At 38.2% G+C, this 26,814-nt stretch overlaps 1 long non-coding RNA gene across 1 annotated transcript in view; it reads left to right on the top strand.

Moving 5' to 3' along the window:
• LOC134199334 (uncharacterized) overlaps nucleotides 1-26,814 on the top strand; it is a 90,825-nt gene that overhangs the window by 29,734 nt on the left and 34,277 nt on the right. Inside the window, exon 3 of the long non-coding RNA XR_009973785.1 lies at nucleotides 7,316-7,435. This is a non-coding gene — a long non-coding RNA (uncharacterized LOC134199334). The remainder of the gene's footprint in view (nucleotides 1-7,315; nucleotides 7,436-26,814) is intronic.

The following is a 26,814-nucleotide window of genomic DNA, read 5'->3' as shown; positions in this document are numbered from 1 at the left end:
CAAACCCGCAAAATTATAATTTGCGTAATTACTGGTGGTAGGACCTCTTATGAGTCCGCGCGGGTGGGTGCCACCGCCCTGCCTATTTCTGCCGTGAAGCAGTAGTGCGTTTAGGTTTGAAGGCTGGGGCAGCCGTTGTAACTACATATACCTAAGACCTTAGAACTTATATCTCAAAGTGGGTTGCGCATTTGCGTTGTGGATGTCTATGGGCTCCGGTAACCACTTGGCACCAGGTGGGCTGTGAGCTCGTCCACCAATCTAAGCAATAAAAAAAGAATAAAAATATTTTGTTTTTAGTAAAATGCGAATCTATTTCTTAGTCACTTCAAACAAATAATTGCCTTGATTAACCGACCTCATAGTTTCGGGAACTTCTCAAGGTAGACCCTATATCTTAAGTCAATAAACCGGCTCGAATAGCTTAAAATCGGGTGAGCTGTTAACACATCTGCATGCCGAAAGCGCAATATAATTGTAAATAGACATGCTTTAACAAAAACCGACTTCAAATAGAAAAAAATATATTCCAAAACAAATGAATAATTTATAAACTAAAAACAATCATCGAAATCGGTTGGCGTGATATTGAGTTATTGAGTTATTGATATATTTGACGCGCACGTACTTAATGCAAATTTATGACTTATATTGTTTTCTCATGGATACCATTATCAGAACTGGACTAAATTGAAATGGGACTACACGGGAAGCTTTCTAATTAAAAAAAGAATCATCAAAATCGATTCACCCAGTCAAAAGTTATGAGGTATTAAACATTAAAATAAAAATTAAAAAAAAAACGTACAGTCGAATTGAGAACCTCCGCCTTTTTTTGAAGTCGGCTAAAAAAGAGCTATTTCAGTTGTTGACGTAAATTAAATTATCTTACATTTGTTTGAGTTTTAAATCGTTCCTATGGTCATTAAGCGTTGGCGAGTAAAAATAAAACAAGTTTATAATAATATCACAAAACGAAGTCCCAAGAAGAAAAAAAAATCTAATAAATTATCAACATTTAAAAAAAACACACACACGGGAAAACATTCCTTAAGCTTATCAAATAAAGTTCAGGATAGTTAGATAACAAATTCACATTTCAAGAGCAGCGTTCGAAAAATATTAATCTTTTAGCCGGATTTAAATATTTAGAACATCTTTTAAAACAAATTTCACTAAAATATTTACGCCTAGCATCAACAGAACGATTACTCTGTGCCTAGTTAGCAGTGTTTGTGCAATTTATTCACATCGTGTAAACATCGATCGTGGCACGTATCAAGTTATTAGTTTTATTGTAAGTGCACATACAGAAAGACCAAAAACTATTGTCATTATTTACGTAAATACGTGCAAGTTTTCAAAGTTGTAGACGTAATCAAGAACTGTTTTAGCTAAGGCACAAGTTGGGAAATACGGTTGAATTATTAGATTGTAGGTTACACTTCGAGAAGGCGGCACGACATCAGAATCCTCTTGTCGTGGCCGCTGGAAACTACATACCCGATCCTGTAGACCGAATGGTAAACAGTCGACGTCACCCAAAGCACGTCATTACGGATCCTCCCGATCCGTTGGTAGATTCTGCAAAGCACTGCTCTTGCTACGGTCAGTGTTAGCAACACTCCGGTTTGAGCCCCGTGAGCTCAACTACACACTTTAAGGCGAAGCTGAAATAGCCTCTCAAGGCCATCAGCTTAGGTAGGGATTAAAAAAGTAGCGATATTTTTATATTACACAGAAGTTTCTAAATGGCTGTTTAGAGTATTACAAGAAAATTGAACCCACTGGGTTTCTCGCCGGACCTTCTCAGTGGGTCGCGATTCTGATTCGGTGGTAGATTCCGCGAATCACTGCTCTTGCTAGGGCTAGTGTTAGCAAATTTTCTCAGGTTAAGCCCGTAAGCTCACCTACCCGTCCGGGCGTAGATAGAATAGCCTCTTAAGCAACCAGCGAATAGGTAGGGGAAAAAAATTACAAGAAATCCAACACGAAATTTAACTATAAGAACGTTTAGACCGATAAAATCTCCATAAAAAGGCTAATTGCTATTTTATTGAGACTAAAACCTCATACCTCAACGTAGTTACATTAAGATTTAGATTCGAAGTTAAATTCCTCGAAAAAAGATAAACAATGATGCTAGTTACAAATCTAGTTAAAATTAAGCATTCTCTGATTAAGAACAAAATTTGCTGACTGCGACAAAAAGCACAAGTTTCACCACCCATTTTTGGAGCGGCATGAAATTCCTCAACAATACGAAGAATTGCCGTGAAATAACATGTCGTTGTACGAATAGAAACATGACATGTTGATTATAGAAAACCAATAAAGCCAATTGTTGACATCGTGTTCAATGTTGCTTGCGTAAGAGCAAGCGGCTCTTGTCGTGAAGTTATGATGAAATTCGGATATGGCTGGATGATAAAAACAATTGAATTGCTAAGTGTATGCTTACGTACTAAAATTTAGTATTGTGCCAACAAAACAACGATATTCCTAACATTGTTTGTTTGTGTCAAGATTTTACAAAGTCGTTGTCTCTTGTAGATGACGTTTCTAAGTTTTAAGTAGATACTCTGTTTATAGGCGTCAATTCTTCGTAGCTCAAGGTAATCTATTGACAGTTGAACAATAAACTGTCATAAATCAAGATGGCTGCCAACATGGCGTCGGTGCAGTTTGACAGTTATCGCGTGTACGCGGGAATGTTAAACTCATTGATATTTATTGCTCAATCGTTGCTTTCTATCTGAGCGATGATTTATTGTAAATAGATTCATCGTTTATTGTTTATTTTATTTGTCTGTCTGTTCAGTGTTTTGTGTTTATGTGGGTGTTTATTTATGATAATGGCGGACAATAAATTCATTTGTTTCTGTTGAGCTTGAGTCGGCTCTGTTCTTTATGACGGAATTGTTTATTGTAACTAAATGTATGGTGCGATGTTATAGTCACTGTTATTATGTAAACAAAATCGAATTTGAATCAGTTGCAGTAAATCATTCTAAAACCTATAGTTACGTGACGCATAGTATAACATACACATTGGCGCGGTTGAATACTAATAAGATTTAAATCATAAAATCAACACCACCGTCTGATTTTCTAATTACCCCTTTCACTCTGCCCCACTAACTAATCTCCTTGCTAATTATTCAATCTCTAACCAACTGTTCTCGAGGCTTGCCGTCAGACTACAAGCCATAAAATTTTAAGCTTAATTAAATTACAATATAATAAATGACATGTCGAATGCGCGACCGCATAAAAGGTCCAGATAATCAAATTAAAAAAAAAACAATTAAATTGAGAATTCGCAATCATAATCTTTAACGTTTATTTTTTATTTTTTAAATAAAAAAGGCTCACACAGCCCATTTGATTTAAGATTTTAAGTGGTTACTGGAGTCCATAGACATCTACAACGTAAATGCGCCACCCACCTTGAGATGTAAGTTCTAAGGTCTCAGTATAGTTACAACGGCTGCCCCACCCTACAAACCGGAACGCATTACTGCTTCACGGCAGAGATAGGCAGGGCGGTGGTACCTACCAGTGTGGACTCACAACAGGTCCTACCACCAGTAAGTTTGGCGTTTGGTGAACAAAACTAAATATAAGTATTCGTTACAATTTCAAATGTTGTTCATCCGCTTATACCAATGCTACCAACCAACGAACCGTAAAAGGAATCATAAAACTCAAGGGTCGAATAGAATTCAATCATAATGATCGTCAATAGTGATCGAGTCAAACAGGGCGTTCGATAATGCAATACAAACATTAAAGAGAGGCAGGCAAGCAGAGCGGGCTGTTTGTTTAAGTTATTGTTATTTCAACATACGAACACATTTCGGGGTGGAGTGCTACTGTAAGCGTTATACCCAATGGCGGATCCAGGGGGTGGGTCATGAGGGTCATGACCACCCCCTGAGCTGGTTCCAGGACTTAGGTGGACCACTAATTGAATATAATGATTTTATTTATATATTTTGTCACCATACAGTTTTTATGTAACTACATACCTTCAATATTTAATTAATTTAATATAATATAATAACTTTGTATAATGGCAAACGTTTGGGAACGAACGTATCTAAATTTGACTATGTGACCCCCTCCTGGCGCCAAAGCTGGATCTGCCCTTGGTTATACCAATTGTAAACCATTATTTTGATACCGTTTAGTTTTTAATTAATAAAGCTTAAATTTCCTTCTTTTTTTTTCTTACCTATGCTAATAGCATTGAGAGGCTTTTTCAGTTTCACCCTAACGTGTAGCTGAGCTCGCGGGGCTGAAACCGGGAGTGTTGTTAACACTGGACCTAGCAAGAGCAGTGCTTCGCAGAATCTACCACTGGATCAGAAACGCCCCCACTGAGAAGATCCAGCGAGAAACCGGCTGTGTCTGTGGGTTAATTTACTCATCGAGCCCTTCGTCGCAAGCGACGGGTTCGACGAAAACGGTGACCGGGGCAGTTTCCTAGAAAGCACATTATAATACTGTTAAATTTAGTGTTTCAGATAATAGCCATAGCAATATGGGACCTTGACCTCATATCTCGAATTGAATGGTATTTAGATCTTGTTGGAAACGTGAACGCCCTCACCTATACTGAAATATGAAGTCAAACTCTCAAAGGTTATTGTCTGCTTCGCACGATTGCTTGCAGCATAAATAACCAGGTTAGTGCTACATATGTATCCTTCTTCTTCTTTGTCTCCACCTTATCCCACTAGGTGGGGTGGGCACAGCTATTTTTTCTGTTCCATTCTCTTCGATCAGTCGTCATCTCAACACAAACTCCTCTCTCTCTCTCATATCGTCATTCACACACTCCATCCATGTCTTCTTTGGTCGACGTCTACTCTAGTGTTACATATTATTATTATTATTATTATTATACTTAATATTATGTAACTTGTACATGATACATAATAATGAATCCAAGCACGAAGAAAGAAGTAATGTTCACAAATCATATGCTTTGGTTTTTATGACACGAATAGGTTCTTCTAAATAATATTACGGTATTCGATTTTTATAATTTGTATTTCTAAACAATTATCATTTCAGCAATATGATATTCAATGAACTAGCTATGTAAAACATCAAACATTCCGGGTAAACACGCAAACTGAAGTAAGATAATACTAATTTAATGAAAATAAACATTATTTGCGTATCCACGACACCATTCATCATAGTTTGGATACCAATATATATTCTTGAATAACAAATTTAATTTTGGGATGTCTTCCAGTTTGACTCTTTATGCCCGAGGGCCGTAATCACTACCATCCTGAACCTTCATCCTGACGATTTTGTGCCATCACATCTTGCTATCGGCTACTCGGAGAGTATGGTAGGCGGTGAAATCGGGTCAAATCAACGCATTCGGCTATGATCCAATTGGCAATAACCACCAGTTTTTCGACAATATGGAAAAAACATCGTTTTAATAATTTTGACAAAAAATTTAAATCTCCATAGCTGCCTACAATCAAATGACTCCTTTAGTCGTTTAAGTCAAAATATCAACTACATTATACCAAATAATACCGAGTAACAACTACAATATACCAAACTGCGGATTGCATCGCATAAAGGAGCTACAAGACGGAACAGCGCGACACGACGCCAAAAGTCAATACATAAGACCCGAGTGGCTATAAGATTTTATGCGGCCCATTACCCGGCTAAGCGGCGAGTAAATTCTTATAGCCCGAGTATTCAAAGTATGAAAGATGTCGACCTTTAGTACCGGAGCGGTCGATATGTGTACAGTGTAGCATTGTTATCAATCTGTCCACGTTAGGGCAAAGAGGGTTTCTATGTGTATTTATGACGCAATCTCATTTTAGTTTTCGCACTGATTTCGTATGAACATAATGTAGTTGTTTATGTTTAGATTATATAACTTAAGTTAAAGAGTAAAAATTACAAGATCAAAAGATGACCATATTTAAAAATAATAGTTAAAAAAAACTAACAAAATACGCTTTTATAGAAAATCGTGCTTTTCAGGATATTATCAAAATAACCCATCTGTTCATAAATTATAACTACTGATACCATGCACCCCACGCTTTTTTACAATAAAATCATTTTTTCTTACACTATTTTTAATTCAAGCTTCATCATCATCAGCCTGTACTTCTCCACTGCTGGATGTAGGCCTCTCCCATTCAAGCTTATTAAAATTTATTTTCTATTTTTTAGTTGGATTTTCTATAAAAGCGTATTTTGTTAGTTTTTTTAAACTATTATTTATTTTTAATTTTTTAGTTGAATTTTAATTTTTTTTAAGCTATTGCATAGGTTTTATCGCGGGCCTTGAGCGCGGCTTGAGAGCGGAATCATGAAATTCCGTAACGAAAAAAAGCTTCCACCCCTCACTACGCCTACTATGTAGCTCGCGTTTAACACATTCACACGTTGCGCTTGTGTAGTGTTTAAAGTAAGAAGTCTAAACACAGATTTATGTGCTATCAAAATATGTGATATAATTTCGTGGGTAACACAACGATAGCGAAGTTCAGCTTTTCAAGCGTCGAGCGCCATCTATCGGCGACAAACGGAATTGTAAAATAAAAAATTATATCACATTACAATGCGTTGGGCGTGCCATTTTCTATCGCTTAGTCGAAGAATTTTATTACTACTCCTACTACTCATTCAGTGATTGGAGTGGCATTAAAAATAAACGAGCTAAACCGTTGATTCTGGGCGAATGAGAGTTAGAACTAGCATCCAAAGGCGTGTCTCTAAACCATGTAGCGCCCTCTAGTGAGTGCGCGGTCAAAATAGAATACTCACAATGTAGCAGATTCATTGAAAGTTAGCCCACTGAGTTTCTTGCCGTATCTTATTTCATTGTTGTTTTAATATTAAATTATTATTGTCGATTTATAACTGCATAAGTTGATAAAAAATGATATGCAATAACTTTCCCGCGGCAGTCTCCGAGTGCCACACGTCTTCTTTTAATATTGAATTGTCATCGGTCTTTAAGTATACCAAATTTCGGGTTAATCCGACGTTTTGAAGGGGTCAAAATCATGTTCAATGATTCCGTTACAAACATACATACATACGTCTGAAGCTAATAAAAGCGTATTAAAAACACTTCTGTTTAAATACGCTCTCTTAACCTTGAAGCTCAGCACTAATTAAAACACGACCGTCAAACGTCAAAACCGAGAAACTCAGCCGCGTCAGACTGACGGAACGCACATTGGTCACAGATACGAAATGACGTGACCAAAAGAAAAAAAAAGTAGATAAAATAATAATTCTCTCGCTGCAGTCGACCGGTCGCAAATTGCCCGCGCGAATGGCGAGCTGTCACTTGTCACCGTGTCAGAGACGTCAAGCTGTCAGGCGAGTTGACACCCGCCGGGCGACACCGCGGATTTACATAAAACTGGTAAGTGACAATTAAAAAAGCTTGTTGGGTAACTGCCGCGGGACTGTCTGTGTCTACATAATTCGATTCTCAACGCTGTTCGCTCATTTGAATATGTATGCAGTTGTTGAAGACCTTTGCAAATGGTCATCATTCAATCATTCTCGACTTGGACAATCTTTGACATGAAGAATGTAAAACAAATATTTATTACATAACTAATGCATGTATAGGTTTTAATTTTTTTGCTTTAAAGCATTATCTATAGGTTACCATCGCCTTGTCCAATTCTGCGAAACAGTTCAAGGATGTTACAGACGTTGTATTGACAGACTCTTGTGTCAAAGTGGCATTCACGCTTGGCTGTAATTTACATTCAGTGACCTCTAGTAACCACTTAATACCATGCAGACCGAGAGCTCGTCGACCCGTCAACAACAATTTTTTTTTTATTGGTTAGGTTGGACGAGCTCACGGCCCACCTGATGTTATGTGGTTACCGGAGCCCATAGACATCTACAACGTAAACTTTCAAGGTAGGTGGCAACCTTGAAATCTCACATTCTAGTTTAATATTTGTAAAAAAAAAAAACTAAATTATGCCATACTGATATTATAACTGAGCGTGGGAACGCTAGCTACCTACCATTACAAATTTCTCCTGGTAGTATGTTTGCCATAAAGTTGATTTACCGTATATTAACACGCGGAGGCCAAAAACATCATACCATTACCGAAGTTAAAAAAAAAAAAAAAAAAACGAGCGATGAATATAAAATTTATCACTTACCGCTTCGTTCCTAAACAGAGTGGGCCATAAAAGCCAAAACGATAGGCCGTTGCGGCTTCGAAGCCGACCTATCTCGATGATACGCTATTAATACTACCGATAGCAACCCGTTAATGCGGCCGTGTATTAACCCGACCCTTCGCATCACCCTGTATATTAATACACTCGCTGTTTTACGATATAGCGCAAGTCTGAACCGTAATTGTTTCGCTTTTTATGTTACGACCCCGAGATCGTAAGTCGATTTAGCGACGATCGGCTTTCAAATTAATATACTTCTTTATCGTAATTATTCAACTTATGATTCAATTGGTGTTTATTGTTGTTCGTGAAGATTCCGGTTGTAAGATATCAATGTTTGGTGTGATGTTATCGAGAGATTTAATAATGCTTTACTGGTAGTAGGACCTCTTGTGAGTCCGCAGGGGTAGGTACGACCATCCTGCCTATTTCTGCCGTGAAGCAGTAATGCGTTTCGGTTTGAAGGGTGGGGCTGCCGTTGTAACTATACTTGAGACTTTAGAACTCATATGTCAAGGTGGGTGGCGCATTTACAGTTAATTTTTACCTACCTTATAGGCGGTAGCCTAAGAGGCTACTCCAGGTACGCGCGAATTGGTAGGTGAAATTACGGGGCTCACCCTGAAAGAGCTTGCTAACTGCCCTAGCAAGAGCAGTGCTTCACTGAATCTACTTACTCTCTTCTCTTTTACTCCGCATTTTACTAAACTAAGCTGCACAATTACATAGTAAAAAAGTTTTTTTTTTATTTTTTTTTTATTGCTTAGGTGGGTGGACGAGCTCACAGCCCACCTGGTGTTAAGTGGTTACTGGAGCCCATGGACATCTACAACGTAAATGCGCCACTCACCTTGAGATATAAGTTCTAATATCTTAGTATAGTTGCAACGGCTGATCTACCCTTCAAACCGAAACGCATTACTGCTTCACGGCAGAAATAGGCAGGGCGGTGGTACCTACCCGCGCGGACTCACAAGAGGTCGTACCACCAGTAAGGAAGATTTCTTTTTTTTTTATTGCCCTTATTGGCAGACGAGCATACGGCCCACCTGATGGTTAGTGGTTACCGTCGCCCATGGACGGATTCGTAGGCCGCTGCCTACAGCTTAATACTCTCCACAAGCCTCGTTTGAAGAAGGACATGTCATAGCGCTCGGGAAACACCGTGAAGGGGAGCTCATTCATAGCCGGAATGAGCTTCCCTCTATTTCTAGAACTCTCTCTGGGTCTCTGAAACAATGACGGTGACGTTACCTATCCTTTCTGCCTGACAATACGGCATTCCACCACAACGGCTTAACCGATGAAACAATTCGATCCAATATCACCATAGGCAGCGACTTGAGCTCCTAGGATTGTTGACGTTCATGAGTGTCGGTAACCTTTCGCCATCAGAAGCGCAGTATGCTCGTCTGCCAACAAAGGCAATAGAAAACATTAAAAAGAATTGCTGAGATTTCTTCGAAATTCACCCCCGAATTCACGCGACTCGACTGTAGATACGAACAGCCAAATTACAAAGTAAAAGGCACGGCAGTCGTTGCGGAAGAGTTCTGACCCTATAATTCAGGTCCACGGCCCACAGTGCAGTGCTAAATTTTTATATTCACGCCAAGAGAAATGGTTATGCCCAAAACGTATTTGGCGGAAACGAGTCGCCGAGCGAAGGGTTCAAAGAGCCACGGGCGCTGTTGTAGCTTTATCATAAATTTGAATATACCCTTGTTTTATTTGTGATGGTTTTATTTAAATTAGTATTATTTATATGTATTTATTTTATGTATTTCATTATATATGTACGTGTATGTATATGTTTATGTTATTTATGTGTGTAATTGTGTATGTATATAGTTTGATATATTATGTATTAGTGTTTATTTTTATTATTTTTATTGTTAATGTCTATAGTATAAATAATTAAATTAATTAGATTGTACTCATCTACCCACTCATGTAAAGCTTTCCTTCTTTGAGAACGGTTAGCTGGTAGATAACTCAATTGTTGAGTTAAGCTCGCCATTTTTTATATCTTATCGCAATTACTGTACTATATTAACAGTGTGTACAAATAAAGAATAAAGAAATTACATGTCGAGTTATATTAAATTAGTATTTCGTGTTTATGTTCTTGTATACGTTTTCATTATCTGATAGAGGATATTTTTTTAATTGTCTTGTCAGGAGTAGTTCTTGCAATCCTTAGATATGATAAACGAAATACTGCTACCCACCTTGAAGGATGAAGTCTAAGCCTCAGCTTTATAGGATAACTGATGTCCCAACTTTGAAAAGGTAGTACTGCTTCATAGTCGAAATGGTCAAGGTGGCGGTACCTTTTCTTTAGTGATGGTACCTATCCGTGCGGACTTACATGACGCCTACCATCTGTATAGTACTATTTCTTTACCTGATATAAGCCTATGAGGTGGACTGACTAGATAAAAGCTCATCATCATTACACGAATGCACGAGGCGGCCATCGGAGAGGAGTGGCGGCCACTACCACTCTGTCAAGAGCGATACGGAGTAGAAAGAAGAAATGAGAAGTTTTTTTATTTTTATTGCTTAGATGTGTGGACGAGCTCGCAGCCCACCTGGTGTTAAGTGGTTACTGGAGCCTATAGACATCTACAACGTAAATGCGCCACACACCTTGAGATATAGTTCTAAGGTCTCAGTATAGTCACAACGGCTGCCCCACCCTTCAAACCGAAACGCATTACTGCTTCACGACAGAAATAGACGGGGCGGTGGTACCTACCCGTGCGGACTCACAAGAGGTCCTACCACCTTCCAGGTACTTAAGACATAAAGCTATTTAAGCTCTATAAGACACTGTTGTAATAAGCATCTATCTCTCGTTCACCTAACACTGACTGGTATAGCGGCGGTTACTCAGTTAACATTATTTCATTATTATGGAGGCTTGAGATATCAGTTCTAAGGTATCAAGTATAGTTACAACGGCTGCCCACCCTTCAAACCGAAACGCATTACTGCTTCACGGCAGAAATAGGCAGGGTGGTGGTACCTACCCGTGCGGACTCACAAAATGTCCTACCACCAGTAAAAAAAGAGTCTCTCTAGATACTATATTATATCATCTCATCATCCGAGAGTGGACCTTAGCCTGGTCCAGTATGTCTCTCCAGACTGCTCTGTTCAGGGCTTTCTCCTTCTAGTCCCTGACACCGATAACTTTGAGGTCGTGCTCTACGCCATCTAACCATCGATGTTTGGGCTTGCCACGACTTCTGCGGCCCTCTGATTTGCTATATCATAGCCTACGTATTATTCTGATGTATAAACTACATTGTGAACTTCTAGATACCAAATTTAAAAAGACACCACTATTCTGTTACAAATCGATTCTTTTACCAAACTAAAATTTACCAGATATTTCATATACTCGCTTTACCAACTCTGTACGATAGTTATTAATGTGCTCATCCCACCACAATCTTCATTGCATTCAGTGGTGAGCGCTTTCAAATTGCGGTCGAAGGCTTCCAATAAAACTCACTTATTACAACTTCATAAAAATCATCATAAAATTCATTTAAAGCTTCATGGGCTTATCAAAATTCATTTGAAGTTTAAACGGCAAGCAGTGACTTGGGTTTGCTTTTGGTGTAACTCACTCGTTCGTACTGGTGCAATTAAATGAAAATGGTTTAAAAAAAAACGAGACTGTTTATGTACATGTTTTATCAGACATTTCGCCACTTGTAATCTTACTGTCCCCTTCAATTAGGTTCCATCTCCCACCCAAAGACGTCACAACGTGAATACCCCCTCACTGCTGAGGGTCGTGACCTCAGTGCTCTGAGGAATTGTTCGAGATGATACCAGCATCTCGTTTTTACCATTGCACCGCCCGCCACCGGAGTAGAGTTCATCCCTACTACCTGGAGCCACTGCGGTCATCCACAGTGCGTTTCCAGAGATCTTTTTTGCCACGTACCATCCGGCTATGGAATGAGCTCCCCTCCACGGTGTTTCCCGAGCGCTATGACATGTCCTTCTTCAAACGAGGCTTATGGAGAGTATTAAGCGGTAGGCAGCGGCTTGGTTCTGCCCCTGGCATTGCTGAAGTCCATGGGCGACGGTAACCACTCACCATCAGGTGGGCCGTATACGCGTCTGCCTACAAAGGCAATAAAAAAAAAAAAAAGTTGACCTCATCTATTTCGACTGGATTTTACTTCTTGTAATGTCCCTCCAGCGCCTCCGATATCATTGACCGCATGAAGGCCGTCGTGGAATGGGATCTCTAGTGTGGTGTGGTTTTGATCGAGCCACGTTGTCGGACTGCGCCCGCGCGGTCTATTTCCCTCGATCTTTGAATACCCCCACCTAACCAGATAAATGAGGTCTATGTCTCAACTGTTTAATTATGACCCATATTACGGTATTGCGGATTTCAATATCACTTTTATTACGCAACGTTATTTATTTATCGTGAAAGTCATTCGTAAAGGATTCAGCACGTGTTTTTTTATAAAAATTAGTACCTGCCTGCGGAATTTGAGCACCGACACAATCGTATTCCTACATATTACACCGCGCGTCTTTAGGACGACTTTTTGTAGTGAGGGTCGAAAATACTGAATTATGAAACTAAAATAGGCCTAAAAGCTAGCTTGTGTTGAAGCACGTATTCATTAGAAGACAATAGAAGGCGTGGGACGTCGGAATCCGATCTCCCTTCTCACGAACAAGGATACAATGAAAGCTGACATTGAGCTAAATGTTAGAATGTTTTTTCCCCTACCTACGCTGATAGCCTTGAGAGGCTATTTCAGGTTCTTCTTGACATGTAGGTGAACTCACGGGGCTTTCACCAGGAGTGTTGCTAACTCTGGTCCTAGCAAGAGCAGTGCTTCGCAGAATCTACCACCGGATCGGAAACGCGACCCACTGAGAAAATCCGGTGAGAAACTCAGTGGGCTGTGTCCATGGGCTAATTCACTCGTCGAGCCCTTCGTGGCAAGCCATAGGTTCGACGGGGACGGTGACCAGTACTTGTGGTACCTAAAAGCACCGTTAATGGAGAGGACCCATAATGACGTGCTTAGTGCGATGTCGACAAGTTAGAACGTGCCGAAGTGTTTGCAAATTGCCACAAGATCTTTATAATGTCTCGAAGTGTATTTATTATACATGATAAGTATCCGCTCTAGTTCCTAGTCCTATCTTAATAACCGAATTCGCAATTCGAATCTTAATAACAAAATTCTTGTTTTTTGGTAAACTCCGAAAACTTAATTGCAGAATTGTTATTTTTTAGTTTTTCGATTTGAATACTTTAAGGCATGCGAGAGCCGTAACTCTACCTTTGTCTTATTCTGGACTAAAAGAAACTGCTTAATTTTATAAACTGAAAAAATATGCGTTGATAAAACCGTTCGGAGTAAAAAAAAAAATTGTGTGTGTGCAAGTCACACACGGTATTCAGGAATTGTTGAATTTACGTGCCGCGACATCTGTTGATAACAAACTAAATAGAAATAAAATAAACATGGCGTGTAACGGAAGAAATTAAGATGGCGCGTAACCGAAATGCGTTACATACGTTTTTTCCTCCCTACGTTGATAAAGAAGTTTCACTTCAAAAAACATTTTCTTAAAATTTGTAGTTAAGCGTTAAGCCACATCAATTCTAAAGGAGCGATTTGATACGCAGGTGTGACATAATTTCACAATTCCGACAAGTGCAGCTGTAAAACATGATTGTGTTATATCATTCGGACGATAAATAAATCTGTCGTCAGCACAATTAATATTTTGGTCAGTTGGGTGTTGGCCAGCCGTGCTGTGGGTTCTCGCGGCCAATGAAAGTCAATCCCGACCACACGACACACGGACATGACATGAGCAGCTACCATAGTATTTAAATTTTAAATGAAAATTTAATTGTCACACATGATTATCTTTGATAGTTACCGTTTAAGAGTCAGTCGTGTTTCTATGGTTTAATATTTATTAGGACTAGTGATACCTGACGATGTTTCGCTGTAGATAATTAAATATTACAAGCTCACTATCTCACTTTAATGCTACTGTTGAAGATCTTCATCATATCGTTGAAGTCCAAGTAACAAATGTACTAATTTTAAATCGTTAATTAAAAATTACCACCGTTTTGCAGTTTCTCAATAATTAAGACAAGGATACTGGCCCCACACGAAATTGTAACTTGTTCAATTAGAACAATAGGTTTTAGGTTACTTATACTCCATGGGCCTTCTCTGAAATAAACCTATTTTGTTAATCAGAGAACAGATTATGAAAGGTATTTTTCACGGTCGACAGCTCGAAAGGACAAAAGCTCATAAAAGCAAGAAGTGTGTCAACGAATTAAAGAAGCCCAAATCGTGAACTATTCACAGAAATGCCAACAACTAAACATTATTCACGATTTTGTAATGTGTCCGTGACAAGCTTATTGCACGAATCATTTTTCATTCTTTGTGTACGCGTCAAACGTTCACGCCCTTACAAGTTTCCCTTAGTACTATCGTCGTCACATAAATTATTTATTATTTTGTCGCTTGATGCCTTTTAAAGGGCTTTTCGGTATAATCTAGGTGGATCTGCTTTTGTGTAGATAAATCGTGTAAGATTAATCGAATAAATGTGTTAAATCTAAAGGTAAAAAGAGATACACAAAATGCTGGACTGATTGCTGCTTGCTGTTTTTGATAATGTTCGAAAGTATCTTTCTGTATTTTGTATCCTCTAGTACTCTTTTTTGGACAGGAGAAAATCACCGGTCTCTCACTGAAGCGCGTAGGTAAGGCGCCGGTAAGCGAGGGTATGTTTGGGTCGAACCAACGAAAATTACTTTTACTCAAAAACGGAACTCCACAATCAATCAAAACAGAACTCTGTCGTATCAAGGGACACAGGCGAGGTGTTTAGCGCCCCACCCCATGGGATGGTAAACGAAAACGTGTCACTACACTATAGTCTGGTTTGAATGGTTTCTCATCAAAAAATCCTCTCGATGCTGTCAACCCCAACGTCACATAACTTCGATGCCATCTCTCTATATAAAATCTACATCTGAGTCGACTATTATCAAAGCCGGCAATCGGACTTTTGGACAATGATTGGTAAATCAGAAAAACGAATTATTGGCTTTGTATTCCATTGGCAGTCACAAAACTCTTCGGAACGACATCTTAGATAAATAACAGGTTAACTATTGACCTTTATTTAATGCAGGTTTTGAACCATATTCTTTGAAGGAGACGATTATATTCAAATCAATCTATATTGACATATCAATAATTTTTTCTGTCTAAATGCACAGATTGCCACCTTTGATAATAGACGACTCATCTATAATATATCATTGTCTACATAGAACATATGTATAGATAAAATATTAGTAGAAACGGCAACTCTATTGTGCTACTGGTCTGGCTTTCTATACACCATCTATTGTATAGCAACATACTGGGTAAGAATAGATCAAAAGGAATCATATTTCACATTCGGTTCCAAAATGTTCATAAAATACAAAGAGAAGATTTGAATCCAAGAGGCAGGAAATGTTTTTTTTTGTTTTAATGCAGACGACAGTAAATTACAATTTATTACTTTTCTTTAAATCTCAGTTTATGTCCAATAAACTTTGAGTCGCCAATAATCTACTTAAAAGTCGAGAAGATGTTTGTTTTTTTTTTGTTGTTGTTGTTGTATTCAAACATCACACATTCGAGGGCGCCATTTTGTGTATTTGTAAAGTGTCGTATTACAAACACAGAGAGACGTCCTTTTTTATTACATTTTGGTTCAGAGGTTCCTAGTCACTGATTTGTCTACTTTTATTATGTTTATTCAAAGTGCAGTAGGCGCCACCACATGTCGTAAAGTGCAATTTGATATCATATAAAAGTGACGTGGGTTATTTGGCCTTTTATGTTGGCAGTATTTGTTATGTTTATTTATTTCAGAACTGTCGGTATTGAAGTAAACAAGAAAGCATTTTTTGATGTTTATTTTCATGTTCCACTTCACGAAACAAATTTAGAATTGATATTAAAATTATAAAATTATTTAAAAAATTTAAATTACATTCCAGTTAGTAAATTATTTATTATTATTATTAAATTCTTTATTTCAGATAACAACAATCCATATAAATGTTAGTAACAGTTATTTCTTAAAACTAAGTTAGTAAGGACACAGCAATAAAAGAAAACAACAACAAACATACTACATACGATTGCAATAGCTGCATTACGAGAAAACCTTGTGGACCTCTCTGCAATGATTAAATATTAATTTAAAACCATATACAATTAGAAAGCATACACATACAGACTTTTCTTCATTCAATGCTAAGTGTATTTATTATGCATGATTTTGTTATCGTTCAGGATATATACCTTGCTAATTTTATTAGTAATAAGAATTTTCAAAGACACAATATATCAACAAGATATTAGCGAATAACAAAACACTGATACCACAACGAATTTTAATCAAAAAACCTGACATTAAATTGTAATTAATACAATAGCCTACTTTGGAAACTTTATCATTATTGGATACCATTACGAAACTGTCCACAGACGTATCTGTATATGCCTGTATGCACAAGAAAACAAGAAATGAAAATAATATTAAGATACAGATTTTGGGTACCCCTAACCAAAACTTTATTTACTTGAGAAATTAATTAAGGCCTTCTTTAAAAACACAAAGTATAAAGAGATATTCATTAAAACTAAATATTCCTCAGTCGTCGATACCTGACGTAAAAAAAAGAAAGAAGATTAAACGTTCGCGTTGAAACATCTTTATATGCTAGTCTTTGCCAATTTCCTCAATAAAAATCCCATAAAAGATAATTTTAGTGTTCACGTGCAGACGGTAAATACGAATTAACACCAAAGTATTGTATTTATTTTCGGTGTTTGCTTTCGAATTTATTTCCCAAAATTATTTAGAATCTGAGGGTGAGAAAGAAAGAAAGCCACAACGACAACAACGGGACAGGATTTTCATCAGCTGGTACAACTGATTCTCTTCGTTCCACCATCACTGCGGTATTCTTAACTGACCATTTTTTTGTAAAAGCGGGACTTCTGCGGAATTATATAATGATAAAAAGTATTTAGTGTTTTATAAGTGATTTCTTATAGAAGATAGAATAACACAAAAACATCAAAGCACTACACATAAAATAGTTAGTACTCTGTCTGTCTGTATCTCTTTTGTTAAATTAGCCCATTTTAACACTACTAGCTCTATGTTGAATTGAAAAATAAATTTATCGTTTGGTCTGTTTGCAAAAGCGGAATTATGTCGGCTTCACTGGGAACAGCGGGACAGAATGCCCGAAAGCGGGACTGTTCCGCCCAAATCGGGACGCTATGTATTCTTCTGGGTACATTTCACTGGGTATCAACAGGGATACGTACATATAGTATATCGCACTTTTCACGCAGTATTCTTTAATTCCAATTCAAGGATGAGATAGTTCTTTGTAATCCAAGATCCGACATTGGCCAAGGGTTCTAGTAGCGGCTAAAGAACAAAAGGACATTGGGCATCTCTGTCTAATCCTGTCTGAACAGAATAAAAACAAATTCCCACTCAATGATATCAGTAATTTTCTCTTTTCCTCCCCTTCTTATCTTGAATGATGGATGGTGAGTGGTGGAGCTTGTTATAATCCCATACGAGCTGACGTAATTATCTCTGAATATCAGTTTAGTCAATATTCAATTCGAATGAGTCTTCGAAATTTATCACAAATCGAATTTTGTATTCGCACTATTTGCTCTACTGGTGAATATCAGGTAGTCTGCCAGCTCTCTTCCACAAAATAGATAGGAATCTATACTAAAATAAATCTACAGTGGTTTTTACGGATGTTCCGTTATAACTACAGAACCATGCATCCGATTGACTTGAAACTTGGTAAGTATCCGCGTAGAAAATACATGTACTTAACGGATAGGCTAATATTTATATTATGAATGTTGGACTCCCTACACCAGCTGCGTGGGCGAGAAATAATAATTTTATTTATTTATTTTATTTATTTTAATATATTTTGTACACACAGCTGTTAGAAAAGACACGTCAATAAGGATACAGAGTACAAGGGCACTACTTATTTCATGCTGAAATCTCTTCCAGTAGGCCCGCAAAAGGAAAGAAGAATTAAGAACACAAACCTAGTGCATACAGTAAACATTACATATAATAATATATACATATTACAAGATACAAAACAATATATATACATACAAATACACACACACACACACACACATACATATATATAACATACACACATATACTTACTTTATATTATAATACATTATACAAATATATATAATTTATTTAAGATGGTAAGGATAAATAATGTTCCTTAACAGATTTCTTGAATGCTGCTATGGTTTTGCACGCTCGTATGCTTGGAGGGAGGGAATTCCAAAGTATAACTGCTTGTACAGAAAACGATTTTGCGTAAGCATGTGTTTTATGAACAGGGCAATTGAGGAGAGTTTTAATGTGGGTTCTACAAGGAGCAAAGGAGGGACGGGCATAGGTAAAGCGATCACGTAAATATTGTGGGTAGTTAGAATTATGTAGGATATTAAATAGGAAGCACAACATTCTAGTATTTCTGCGGAAACGGACTGGGAGCCACTTGAGCTTTTTGCGAAATTCAGAAATATGATCATATTTTTTGAGACCAAAAATAAAACGGATGCACAAATTTTGCAAACGCTCAAGCTTATTGAGAAGCTCCTCAGTGGCATCCAAGTAGCAAGCATCAGCGTAGTCCAAAATGGGTAAAATGAGACTTTGGGCAAGAGAAATTTTAGTTTCCAAAGGCAAAAAATATTGGAGACATTTGAGTGAATGGAATGCAAAGTTAACTTTGCTGCTAACATTGTTAACCTGCTCATTCCAGCTTAAGAAAGAGTTAAAAGTAACGCCAAGGTTTTTAACAGTTTCACTAAAGACAATTGGTTAATTTTAATGTTAATAATGACAATAATGTTAATTTTAAAGGCCCAGCGAAGCGGACGGCTACAGCTAGTAAGTAATAGATATTATAACAGACACAAATAGATGAAAGTAATGGATTCTTAACATTGCTAACACTACGAGCCACGTTGTTAAAAATCGAGATCCAAAACTCATTAGGAACACCATTACACGTAAATATTAAATATATACGTAAATATTCGATAGCCTTAAGGTATTATTTATGACTTCCTCGCCTCGCTCCGATCAGGATACAAGCACTCGAGCGCACCCGTGCTGAGGGCTTCCAATGTGTATTGACGTTTTTATTGCGCCGACAAATGCACATGTTTTGTTCGGCAATAGCCACGATAAGATAGAGGCGAGTGCTTTGAGTGTTGCCGTGTTTTGGATTTGAATTACCTGTTTTTAGTGCTGTATTATTTTTTGATGTTTCGTACGCTTGTCACTTGATTTCGGTAGGTGTGATTAGCGCAGTTGTGGTGTAATTTAAATGACTAAAGGTCCCGCAGTAGTCGAAATTCGACTATAATTAATTGGAATTGTAAGTTTGTACTCTATTATGATTGTATTTTGTGCTTCTATAATCACAAATTTCGCCAAGACTACACTATAAAAAATATTAACAAAGACAAACAATATTTAATCTCAATTTGACAACAGACGTCAAGAACAAAAGTTTGACAATAAATAGTATGCATGCGTGTGTGCGTCAAATACATGGTATGTAGTGTGTGTAATGTTTTCTTTATTGATTTAATGTATCTTCTAAGCATTATTTTAAAAAAATATTCGCATTGTGGACTTCTTCTCTATATTCGCTATAAGTGTGGAAAATTTCATACTCCTCCGTCCGCGCACTTTTCGTAAAAAAGGATACAAAGTTTTTGCTTCACGTATTAATATATAGATAATATTATTCGTATTTTATCATTGTCAATTTTGAAGAAAACTGTTTTGGTCTGAAGGATGGGTCGCCCAGTTTCCACATATCGAGCGAAGTGATTATGCCGGTGTTGAAATCCCTCATCCAATGAATAGGTTTTCCCAAAATCCCAAGGAATAGGTTTTCGTAAGCTTTATGGTACTATGCCAACTTCCGTTCCGTTCGAAACGGCTCTCACCATCGAGACTTAGACCTCATGTCTCAAAGCGTTGTTCACGTAAGTGATGTTTATGGGATGTCTTGTAACATTGGACATGATCAGTAGTGACAAGGGAGGACTCTTGAGAACACAGCGTGATGAAAAACAACTCAAAAGGCGGTCTCAGTAAATGAATCGTGCAGTAATAGCTCCGTCTATTTAAATAAAATGATAAGCTTGAAGTAGGCAAGCACATCACTTGAGAAAGACCGTTTTTGTCGGACCGGTAACCGAGCTTCCTATGAGGTTTCCGATTCTAGAACTTGAGAAAAGCAGAACCGATTTTTTGTAAACTTTAAGTCTTATAAATGTTGTCTTTTTTTAATTTTGACAAGCCAAAGAATGTCATCAAATATTTTAGTGTTAAGTTAATGAGCAGCAACGACTTCTAATTTACAGATCATAAAGTCCAAAGGAGTGCGCAACATAATTGGGATTGTATAGAACATAGGTAAACATAATTTACCTGCTATCTGAAGCATAAATTCTATACGTTTTAGTGAGTTTATATTTTACGAACCAGTAATCGCTACACGCATTTTTTTTATGTGGTTCATACAGACATCGTGTATTTTCACCGAAAATTACTTTAGTAAATAATTCATGAACGCGGCGCATACTTGGGAAATCCTGTGACGTCATCATTTGGAAAATATATTTCAAAATCTTCTCTTGAGAATTCTTATTTTGAAAATGTCCTTAGCGCAATTCAAAGATCTTCTAGGTATATTATACAGATATTACAGATATTCGAGATCCAAATTATAACGAATAAGGATTGATTACTTTTTTTCCCTGCTCATCCGCTGGTAGATGGCTATTCTGCGGGGTATTCCGTAGGATAACCCATTCTAACCGGCGCGGCGCCATCTAGGAGGGCTTTAAGGGGCTGGTGGTCGTGGCGCCGACGACCAACAGGGCTGGCATCCCGACGGGGAGAGTGATGTTAGAGATGTGCTCCGCACTAAACGCTTCACTTTCCCCCATTTGCCTTTTCATGAGTTCTGTCTCGTGTGAGGTTTGGAAGTGGGTTGTTGAGCGACAGAAAGTTTTAGTCGGTTCGATTCCGACATACCCCACCCACCGTCCCCAGTGAAGGGCAGAAGTCTAGCTATTTCCTCCTGATAAAAGAAAGGCAGGCTATTCCAGCTACGCCCCGACTGGCTGGTGAATTCACAGTCACAACCTGAGAGAATTTGCTAACACTAGCCCTTCCCACCGGATCGGAATCGCGACCCACTGAGAAGATCCGGCGAGAAACTCAGTGGGCCATTGAATATCCTGTAAAGAAGAACGCGTGACTACTTAGCAGCCGAAAAAGGCGGGATAGTGGTATCTGCTCGTACGAACTCCGAATATAAAAACCGATTTATATTGTTTTAAAATAGTATCATTTATGATACATTTACTTTGCGTACGCAAAATAAATATCAAAGTCGATAATATTTTCACAACCATTAAGTAAAATTAGTTGGCAACAATAACTATAACTCATACGCCGCCAATCTGTGGATTAAGCACAATGAATCCATACTTCCTTTGAGATTAGGCTTATGATAATAAAGTCAACGGAAACCCTATGTGCTAGATTTAGTTCATAGGAATATCGTTCTAATGTCTTTTGAATACGTTATACATTAGTGTGTAGGTTTCGTGTAAGAAGTATTTTTGACGCACAGGGACGTAATTGAAAATTATCTTAAGGGTTCCTCTAAAAATGTATACTTAGACATTGACAATGTGTTTTCAATGATTTGTATAACAGTATATTTTCACTATGTCATTAGTCACCTTTCGATTCTATTTTAAATTAATTCGTCAATTTAACTGAAGGCAGCGGCTGGCTCTGTCCATGGCATTTCTAACGTTAATGAGCGACAGTAACCACTGACCATCAGTTGAGCCGTATGCTCATCTACTTTCTCAGTCGTATGCACTCTAGGCAGTTTTTTTTATTGCTTAGAAAAGTGAACGATCTTACAGCCCACCTGGTGTTAAGTGGTTATTGGAGCCCATAGAAATCTACGACGTAAATGCGCCACCCACCTTGAGATATCAGTTCTAAGGTCTCAGTATAGTTACAGTGGTTGCGGTCGTGGTCATCACTTCGGGTGGTGGTGCGCTTCAGCAGACGTCGCCATTCCTCGCCATCTACCAGCAAAGGTAATAAAAAAAATCATTAGTGTTAGGATTTCATAAAATTGTCTAAGTGGAGTGAAGTGAAGAAGCTGGATTTCATAAAATTGTCTAAACACTAGATGTGCGAGTTTTTGAAACCTAGAAAGGCGGGTGGAGGTCTTCTGACAAGCTGCCTCTATTGTAAACTATTGCCTTGTACCTAGTCTGTTCTGTCGCAACAGCTCGTCCAGGAAGCCCTGGCCCTCCAGCAACCTGTCCCTTTAGGTTGAGAACCTCACTGAGCGACCTCCGTAATAAGGTATTTTATCCGATAGTCTGCAACTTGATCGCGCTCTACAAGGATATTAACTGCTGTTTCATCTACCTCCATGCAAGCCATGCATAGCAGACTGTTGCATCTGTAATGGTAATGTATAACATAATAGATTTCAATTTTTGTATAGATTTTATCGACAGATATTAGTAAAAGTATGTGGCGGTAGCCATCACAGTACACACGCTTGGAGTCACACATCTCCGGCGTGGCAGCTCTGCATCACATGGACTACCACGATACTCACGCAGCATTCAAGCTTAGTTTCGACTCACTGCCGACTTCGAGCAGCACTGGCACTTGCAAGCTAATCTCTACACGGACAACGCTAACTAAATGACACAACCTCTCTCGTCCAGTCTCGGAAGGGAGTGCTGTGGCGGTAGCCATCATAAAACGCAAGATATTTGACAGATGCCTGAATCTCGCTTATGACATTATCAAGATAAGCTTGCATATGTGGCGGGTAGCCATCATACAACGCAAGATAATTGACAGATGACTGAATTTCGCTTACGACATTTTCAAGATAAAGCGCATGTATACAAGTTCCGAACAACAACATTCGGACCGACGGTCTACCGAGCAATATCACCCGCTCGGTGGAAGATCTTCCCTCCGTCGTATATCTCCCCAAACATATATACAAGTTCCGAACAACAACATTCGGACCGTCGGTCTACCAAGTAACATCACCCGCTCGGTGGAAGATCTTCCCTACGTCGTTAAATCTATCCACAAGTAAAAGCATTATAAAATCCTTAAAAGGGCATCTCACGCATTTTTGTGGTGTTTTTTTCTCTTATTCTTTCTGTTTTTTTAAATATTTTTTAGTTTTTTAGTTCACTTAGCTACTAAAGCATATCTTTTAGTTTTTTAATCTAATATTTATTACTATTTATTACATCGTTTATACGTATAGTTCTTCATTGAGCCCTCATAAAACCGTATTGACCCCCCCGTAATAATTCCGAAAGCCTTTCCTGACAGGATGATATGTTAGTTTTGCGTACAAAAGCCTAATTTGTGAGGCAGTTAGTGGCAGGGCTGAACTCGGGCCGCGTTGTTTGTTCAGGATGTCTTGCCCGTATTTGTTCAAGGGATCACACCGCGTGATTTCAGGATACAAGATTTATTGTTCTAGCTTTAGTAGGTGCTGTTAATTCTTGTTAACGTGTGTTTGGCGGTAGTGGGCTATACGACCGCAAAGGAAAAGGTTGGTTTTTATGTTAGATAGCATAAAGTCTAGAATTGCAGATTGCTAAATTATTGTTGTTAGCGCCATTCGCTGGTGGCATATCAGGCTTTTAATATCCCGTTTCTCAAACGCGTGATGGCGAATTTTAGAAATATAACAACATATCGCACATACGATGCTATAAAGTCACTTAAGCAATTTTTATTAAAACTGAACTGATTACGAGAAAATACATTTTTTTAATAGCTCTATTTTTTATTGCTTAGATGGATGGACGAGCTCACAGCCAACCTGATGTTAAGTGGTTACTGGAGCCCATAGACATCTATCTACAACGTAAATGCGCCACCCACCTCGAGATATAAGTTTTTTTTTTTTTTTTTTTTGCATATGTGACGTTATCGCACCGTATATGCAATATATTTTCTGTTTTTTTTTGAATGTTTTAACATTGTGAGTTAGGAGAAGTGTCTTTCGAAGAGATGTCGGTTACGGTTTTCAATTCAGTTTGAAGCGATAAACAGCTACAATATACAGTTCAGACTTCGACCTTATATATCTACGTTAGGGTTGAATTTAGACTGTGATATTTACCAGTAGCTACTAAAGCAAAAAATAGTGATCCTGAAAAAACAAAACAAAAGGACTATTCTAGAAAAACCAGAACACGGTACAAACAAGAAACTATAATGAACTATCGTCGTAAAAGCCCTTACAGAGTACCTAGAATAGTCACAACAACAAATTACTGGTGGTAGGACCTCTTGTGAGTCCGCACGGGTAGGTACCATCACCCTGCCAATTTCTACCGTGAAGCAGTAATGCGTTTCGGTTTGAAGGGTGGGGCAGCCGTTGTAACTATACTTGAGACCTTAGAACTTATATCTCAAGGTGGGAGGCGCATTTACGTTGTAGATATCTATGTGCTCCAGTAACTACGTAACACCAGGCTGTGAGCTCGTCCACTCATCTAAGCAGTAAAATAAAATAAAAACCAGAACACAGTTCAAACAAGAGACGATCACAAACTATCGTCGTAAAAGCCCTTACAGAGTACCCAGAATAGTCACAACAAATTAAAATTGCATCATGCTTGTCAGTTCCCTATCGTTGTTTGATGTTGCGGTGGATTCGACAGAAGACGATGTACCGCTGTTTAATTTGCCGGCGGCCGCCGACCGACGGAAATGAGCCGTATAAATCAGGCTAACTCCGCCCGCGGGAACCGTGTAGCGTCAGCAGCTAATGTATTATCTTTTTTTTTTTTTGAACTGAAAATATACTGAACAAACAAGGTTTATATAACACGATCAATTGAAGCATACGTTCGGGCTTTGAAGGAATCTTATCGGCAGTCAAAACGGCAGTAATAGACTTTGTTATTTTGCTTCAATAACCTCTCACTTTGTAACGCCATTTTTTTCTTAATTGCTCAAGCAAAATGCGAATAGCGTTAACAACGAAAATTTAGCAATCTGCAATTCTAGACTCTATGCTATCTAACATTGCTTGAGCAATTAAGAAAAAAATGGCGTTACAAAGTTACCAGGTGGGCTGTGAGATCGTCTACCGTTCAAACAGGTAGACGATCTGGTGTTAAGTGGTTACTGGAGCCTTGAGATATGAGTTCTAAGGTCGCAGTATAGTTACAACGTGTGCCCCACCCTTCAAACCGAAACGCATTACTGCTTCACGGCAGAAACAGATAAGGCGGTAGGTAGTACCTACCCGTGCGAACTCACAAGACGCCAGACCAGAAATTACATAAATTATAATTTTTCGGGTTTGATTTTTATTACACGATTTCATTCCTTCACCATGGAAGTCGATCGTGAACACTTGTTAAGTACGTATTTCATTAGAAAAATTGGTGCCCGCTTGCGGAAACAGTGCTGCATTGCCAGATAAGAATGCACCGGACGTCTTATCCTTTAGGCCACGATGTTAGTGATACTCAGCACGGCCATATACCTTGGCTTTCGAGAGCAATTTTTCTATACCTTCATAAAAAATTAATGAAACCTATTTAATATTTCTTATAAATTCAATTTCTGTTTTGACCACAGTACGAGACGACAGACAGCCGTATTCATTAGCCGCCCCATTAATTATTTTTTGTTGATCCCCCGAGTGACGTGCGCTGTCCACGTTTTACAGTTTCATTTAAATTGGCAACCCTACCTGTCACGTTGACGTACGATCCGTGGCCATGTTTGTTTCGTCAGGTGAAAATTTACGAAACTCGCCCGAATTACTTGTTCATGTTGAGTTAAAACAATGCTAATCGATTCTAGTCATTATTCAGTGTATTTAATGAATGATAAGCGTTATCGTCAAGTAAAATGACTTATTTCTTGTATTTATCTTCTGCAAATACACTTACGCTGCTTTAAGTAAACTTCAACGGTTACTTTCCATCGTAGTGGAGACCAAGAAGAAACCACTACAAGAAAGTCTACTTTAGTTTAACTTAAACAATTTGTAAATAGACTTTTTAACACTAATGCGTATTATAGGACCGCACGGATAATTATCACCATCCAACTTATTTCTGCCTTGAAGATAACATGCTTTCCGCTTTGAAGGGTGGGACAGTCGCTATTCAATAAAATTTACACTTTAAACTCATATCGCAAGGATAGCGACGGTATTCAAGTTGTGATGTCCATGATAGCCACTTAACAACGTATGGATGGTTAGATTCTTCATCCACCAACGCAATATCCATAGATGATTTACTCATTTTATTTTAAGACATGTAAAACCTTTGCA

Source organism: Bombyx mori, chromosome 9, assembly GCF_030269925.1.
Source record: "Bombyx mori chromosome 9, ASM3026992v2".
In the NCBI taxonomy this organism is placed as follows: Eukaryota; Metazoa; Arthropoda; class Insecta; order Lepidoptera; family Bombycidae; genus Bombyx; species Bombyx mori.
The sequence above is the reverse complement of the archived record's forward strand: the minus strand, read 5'-3'. Positions and strand labels throughout refer to the sequence as shown.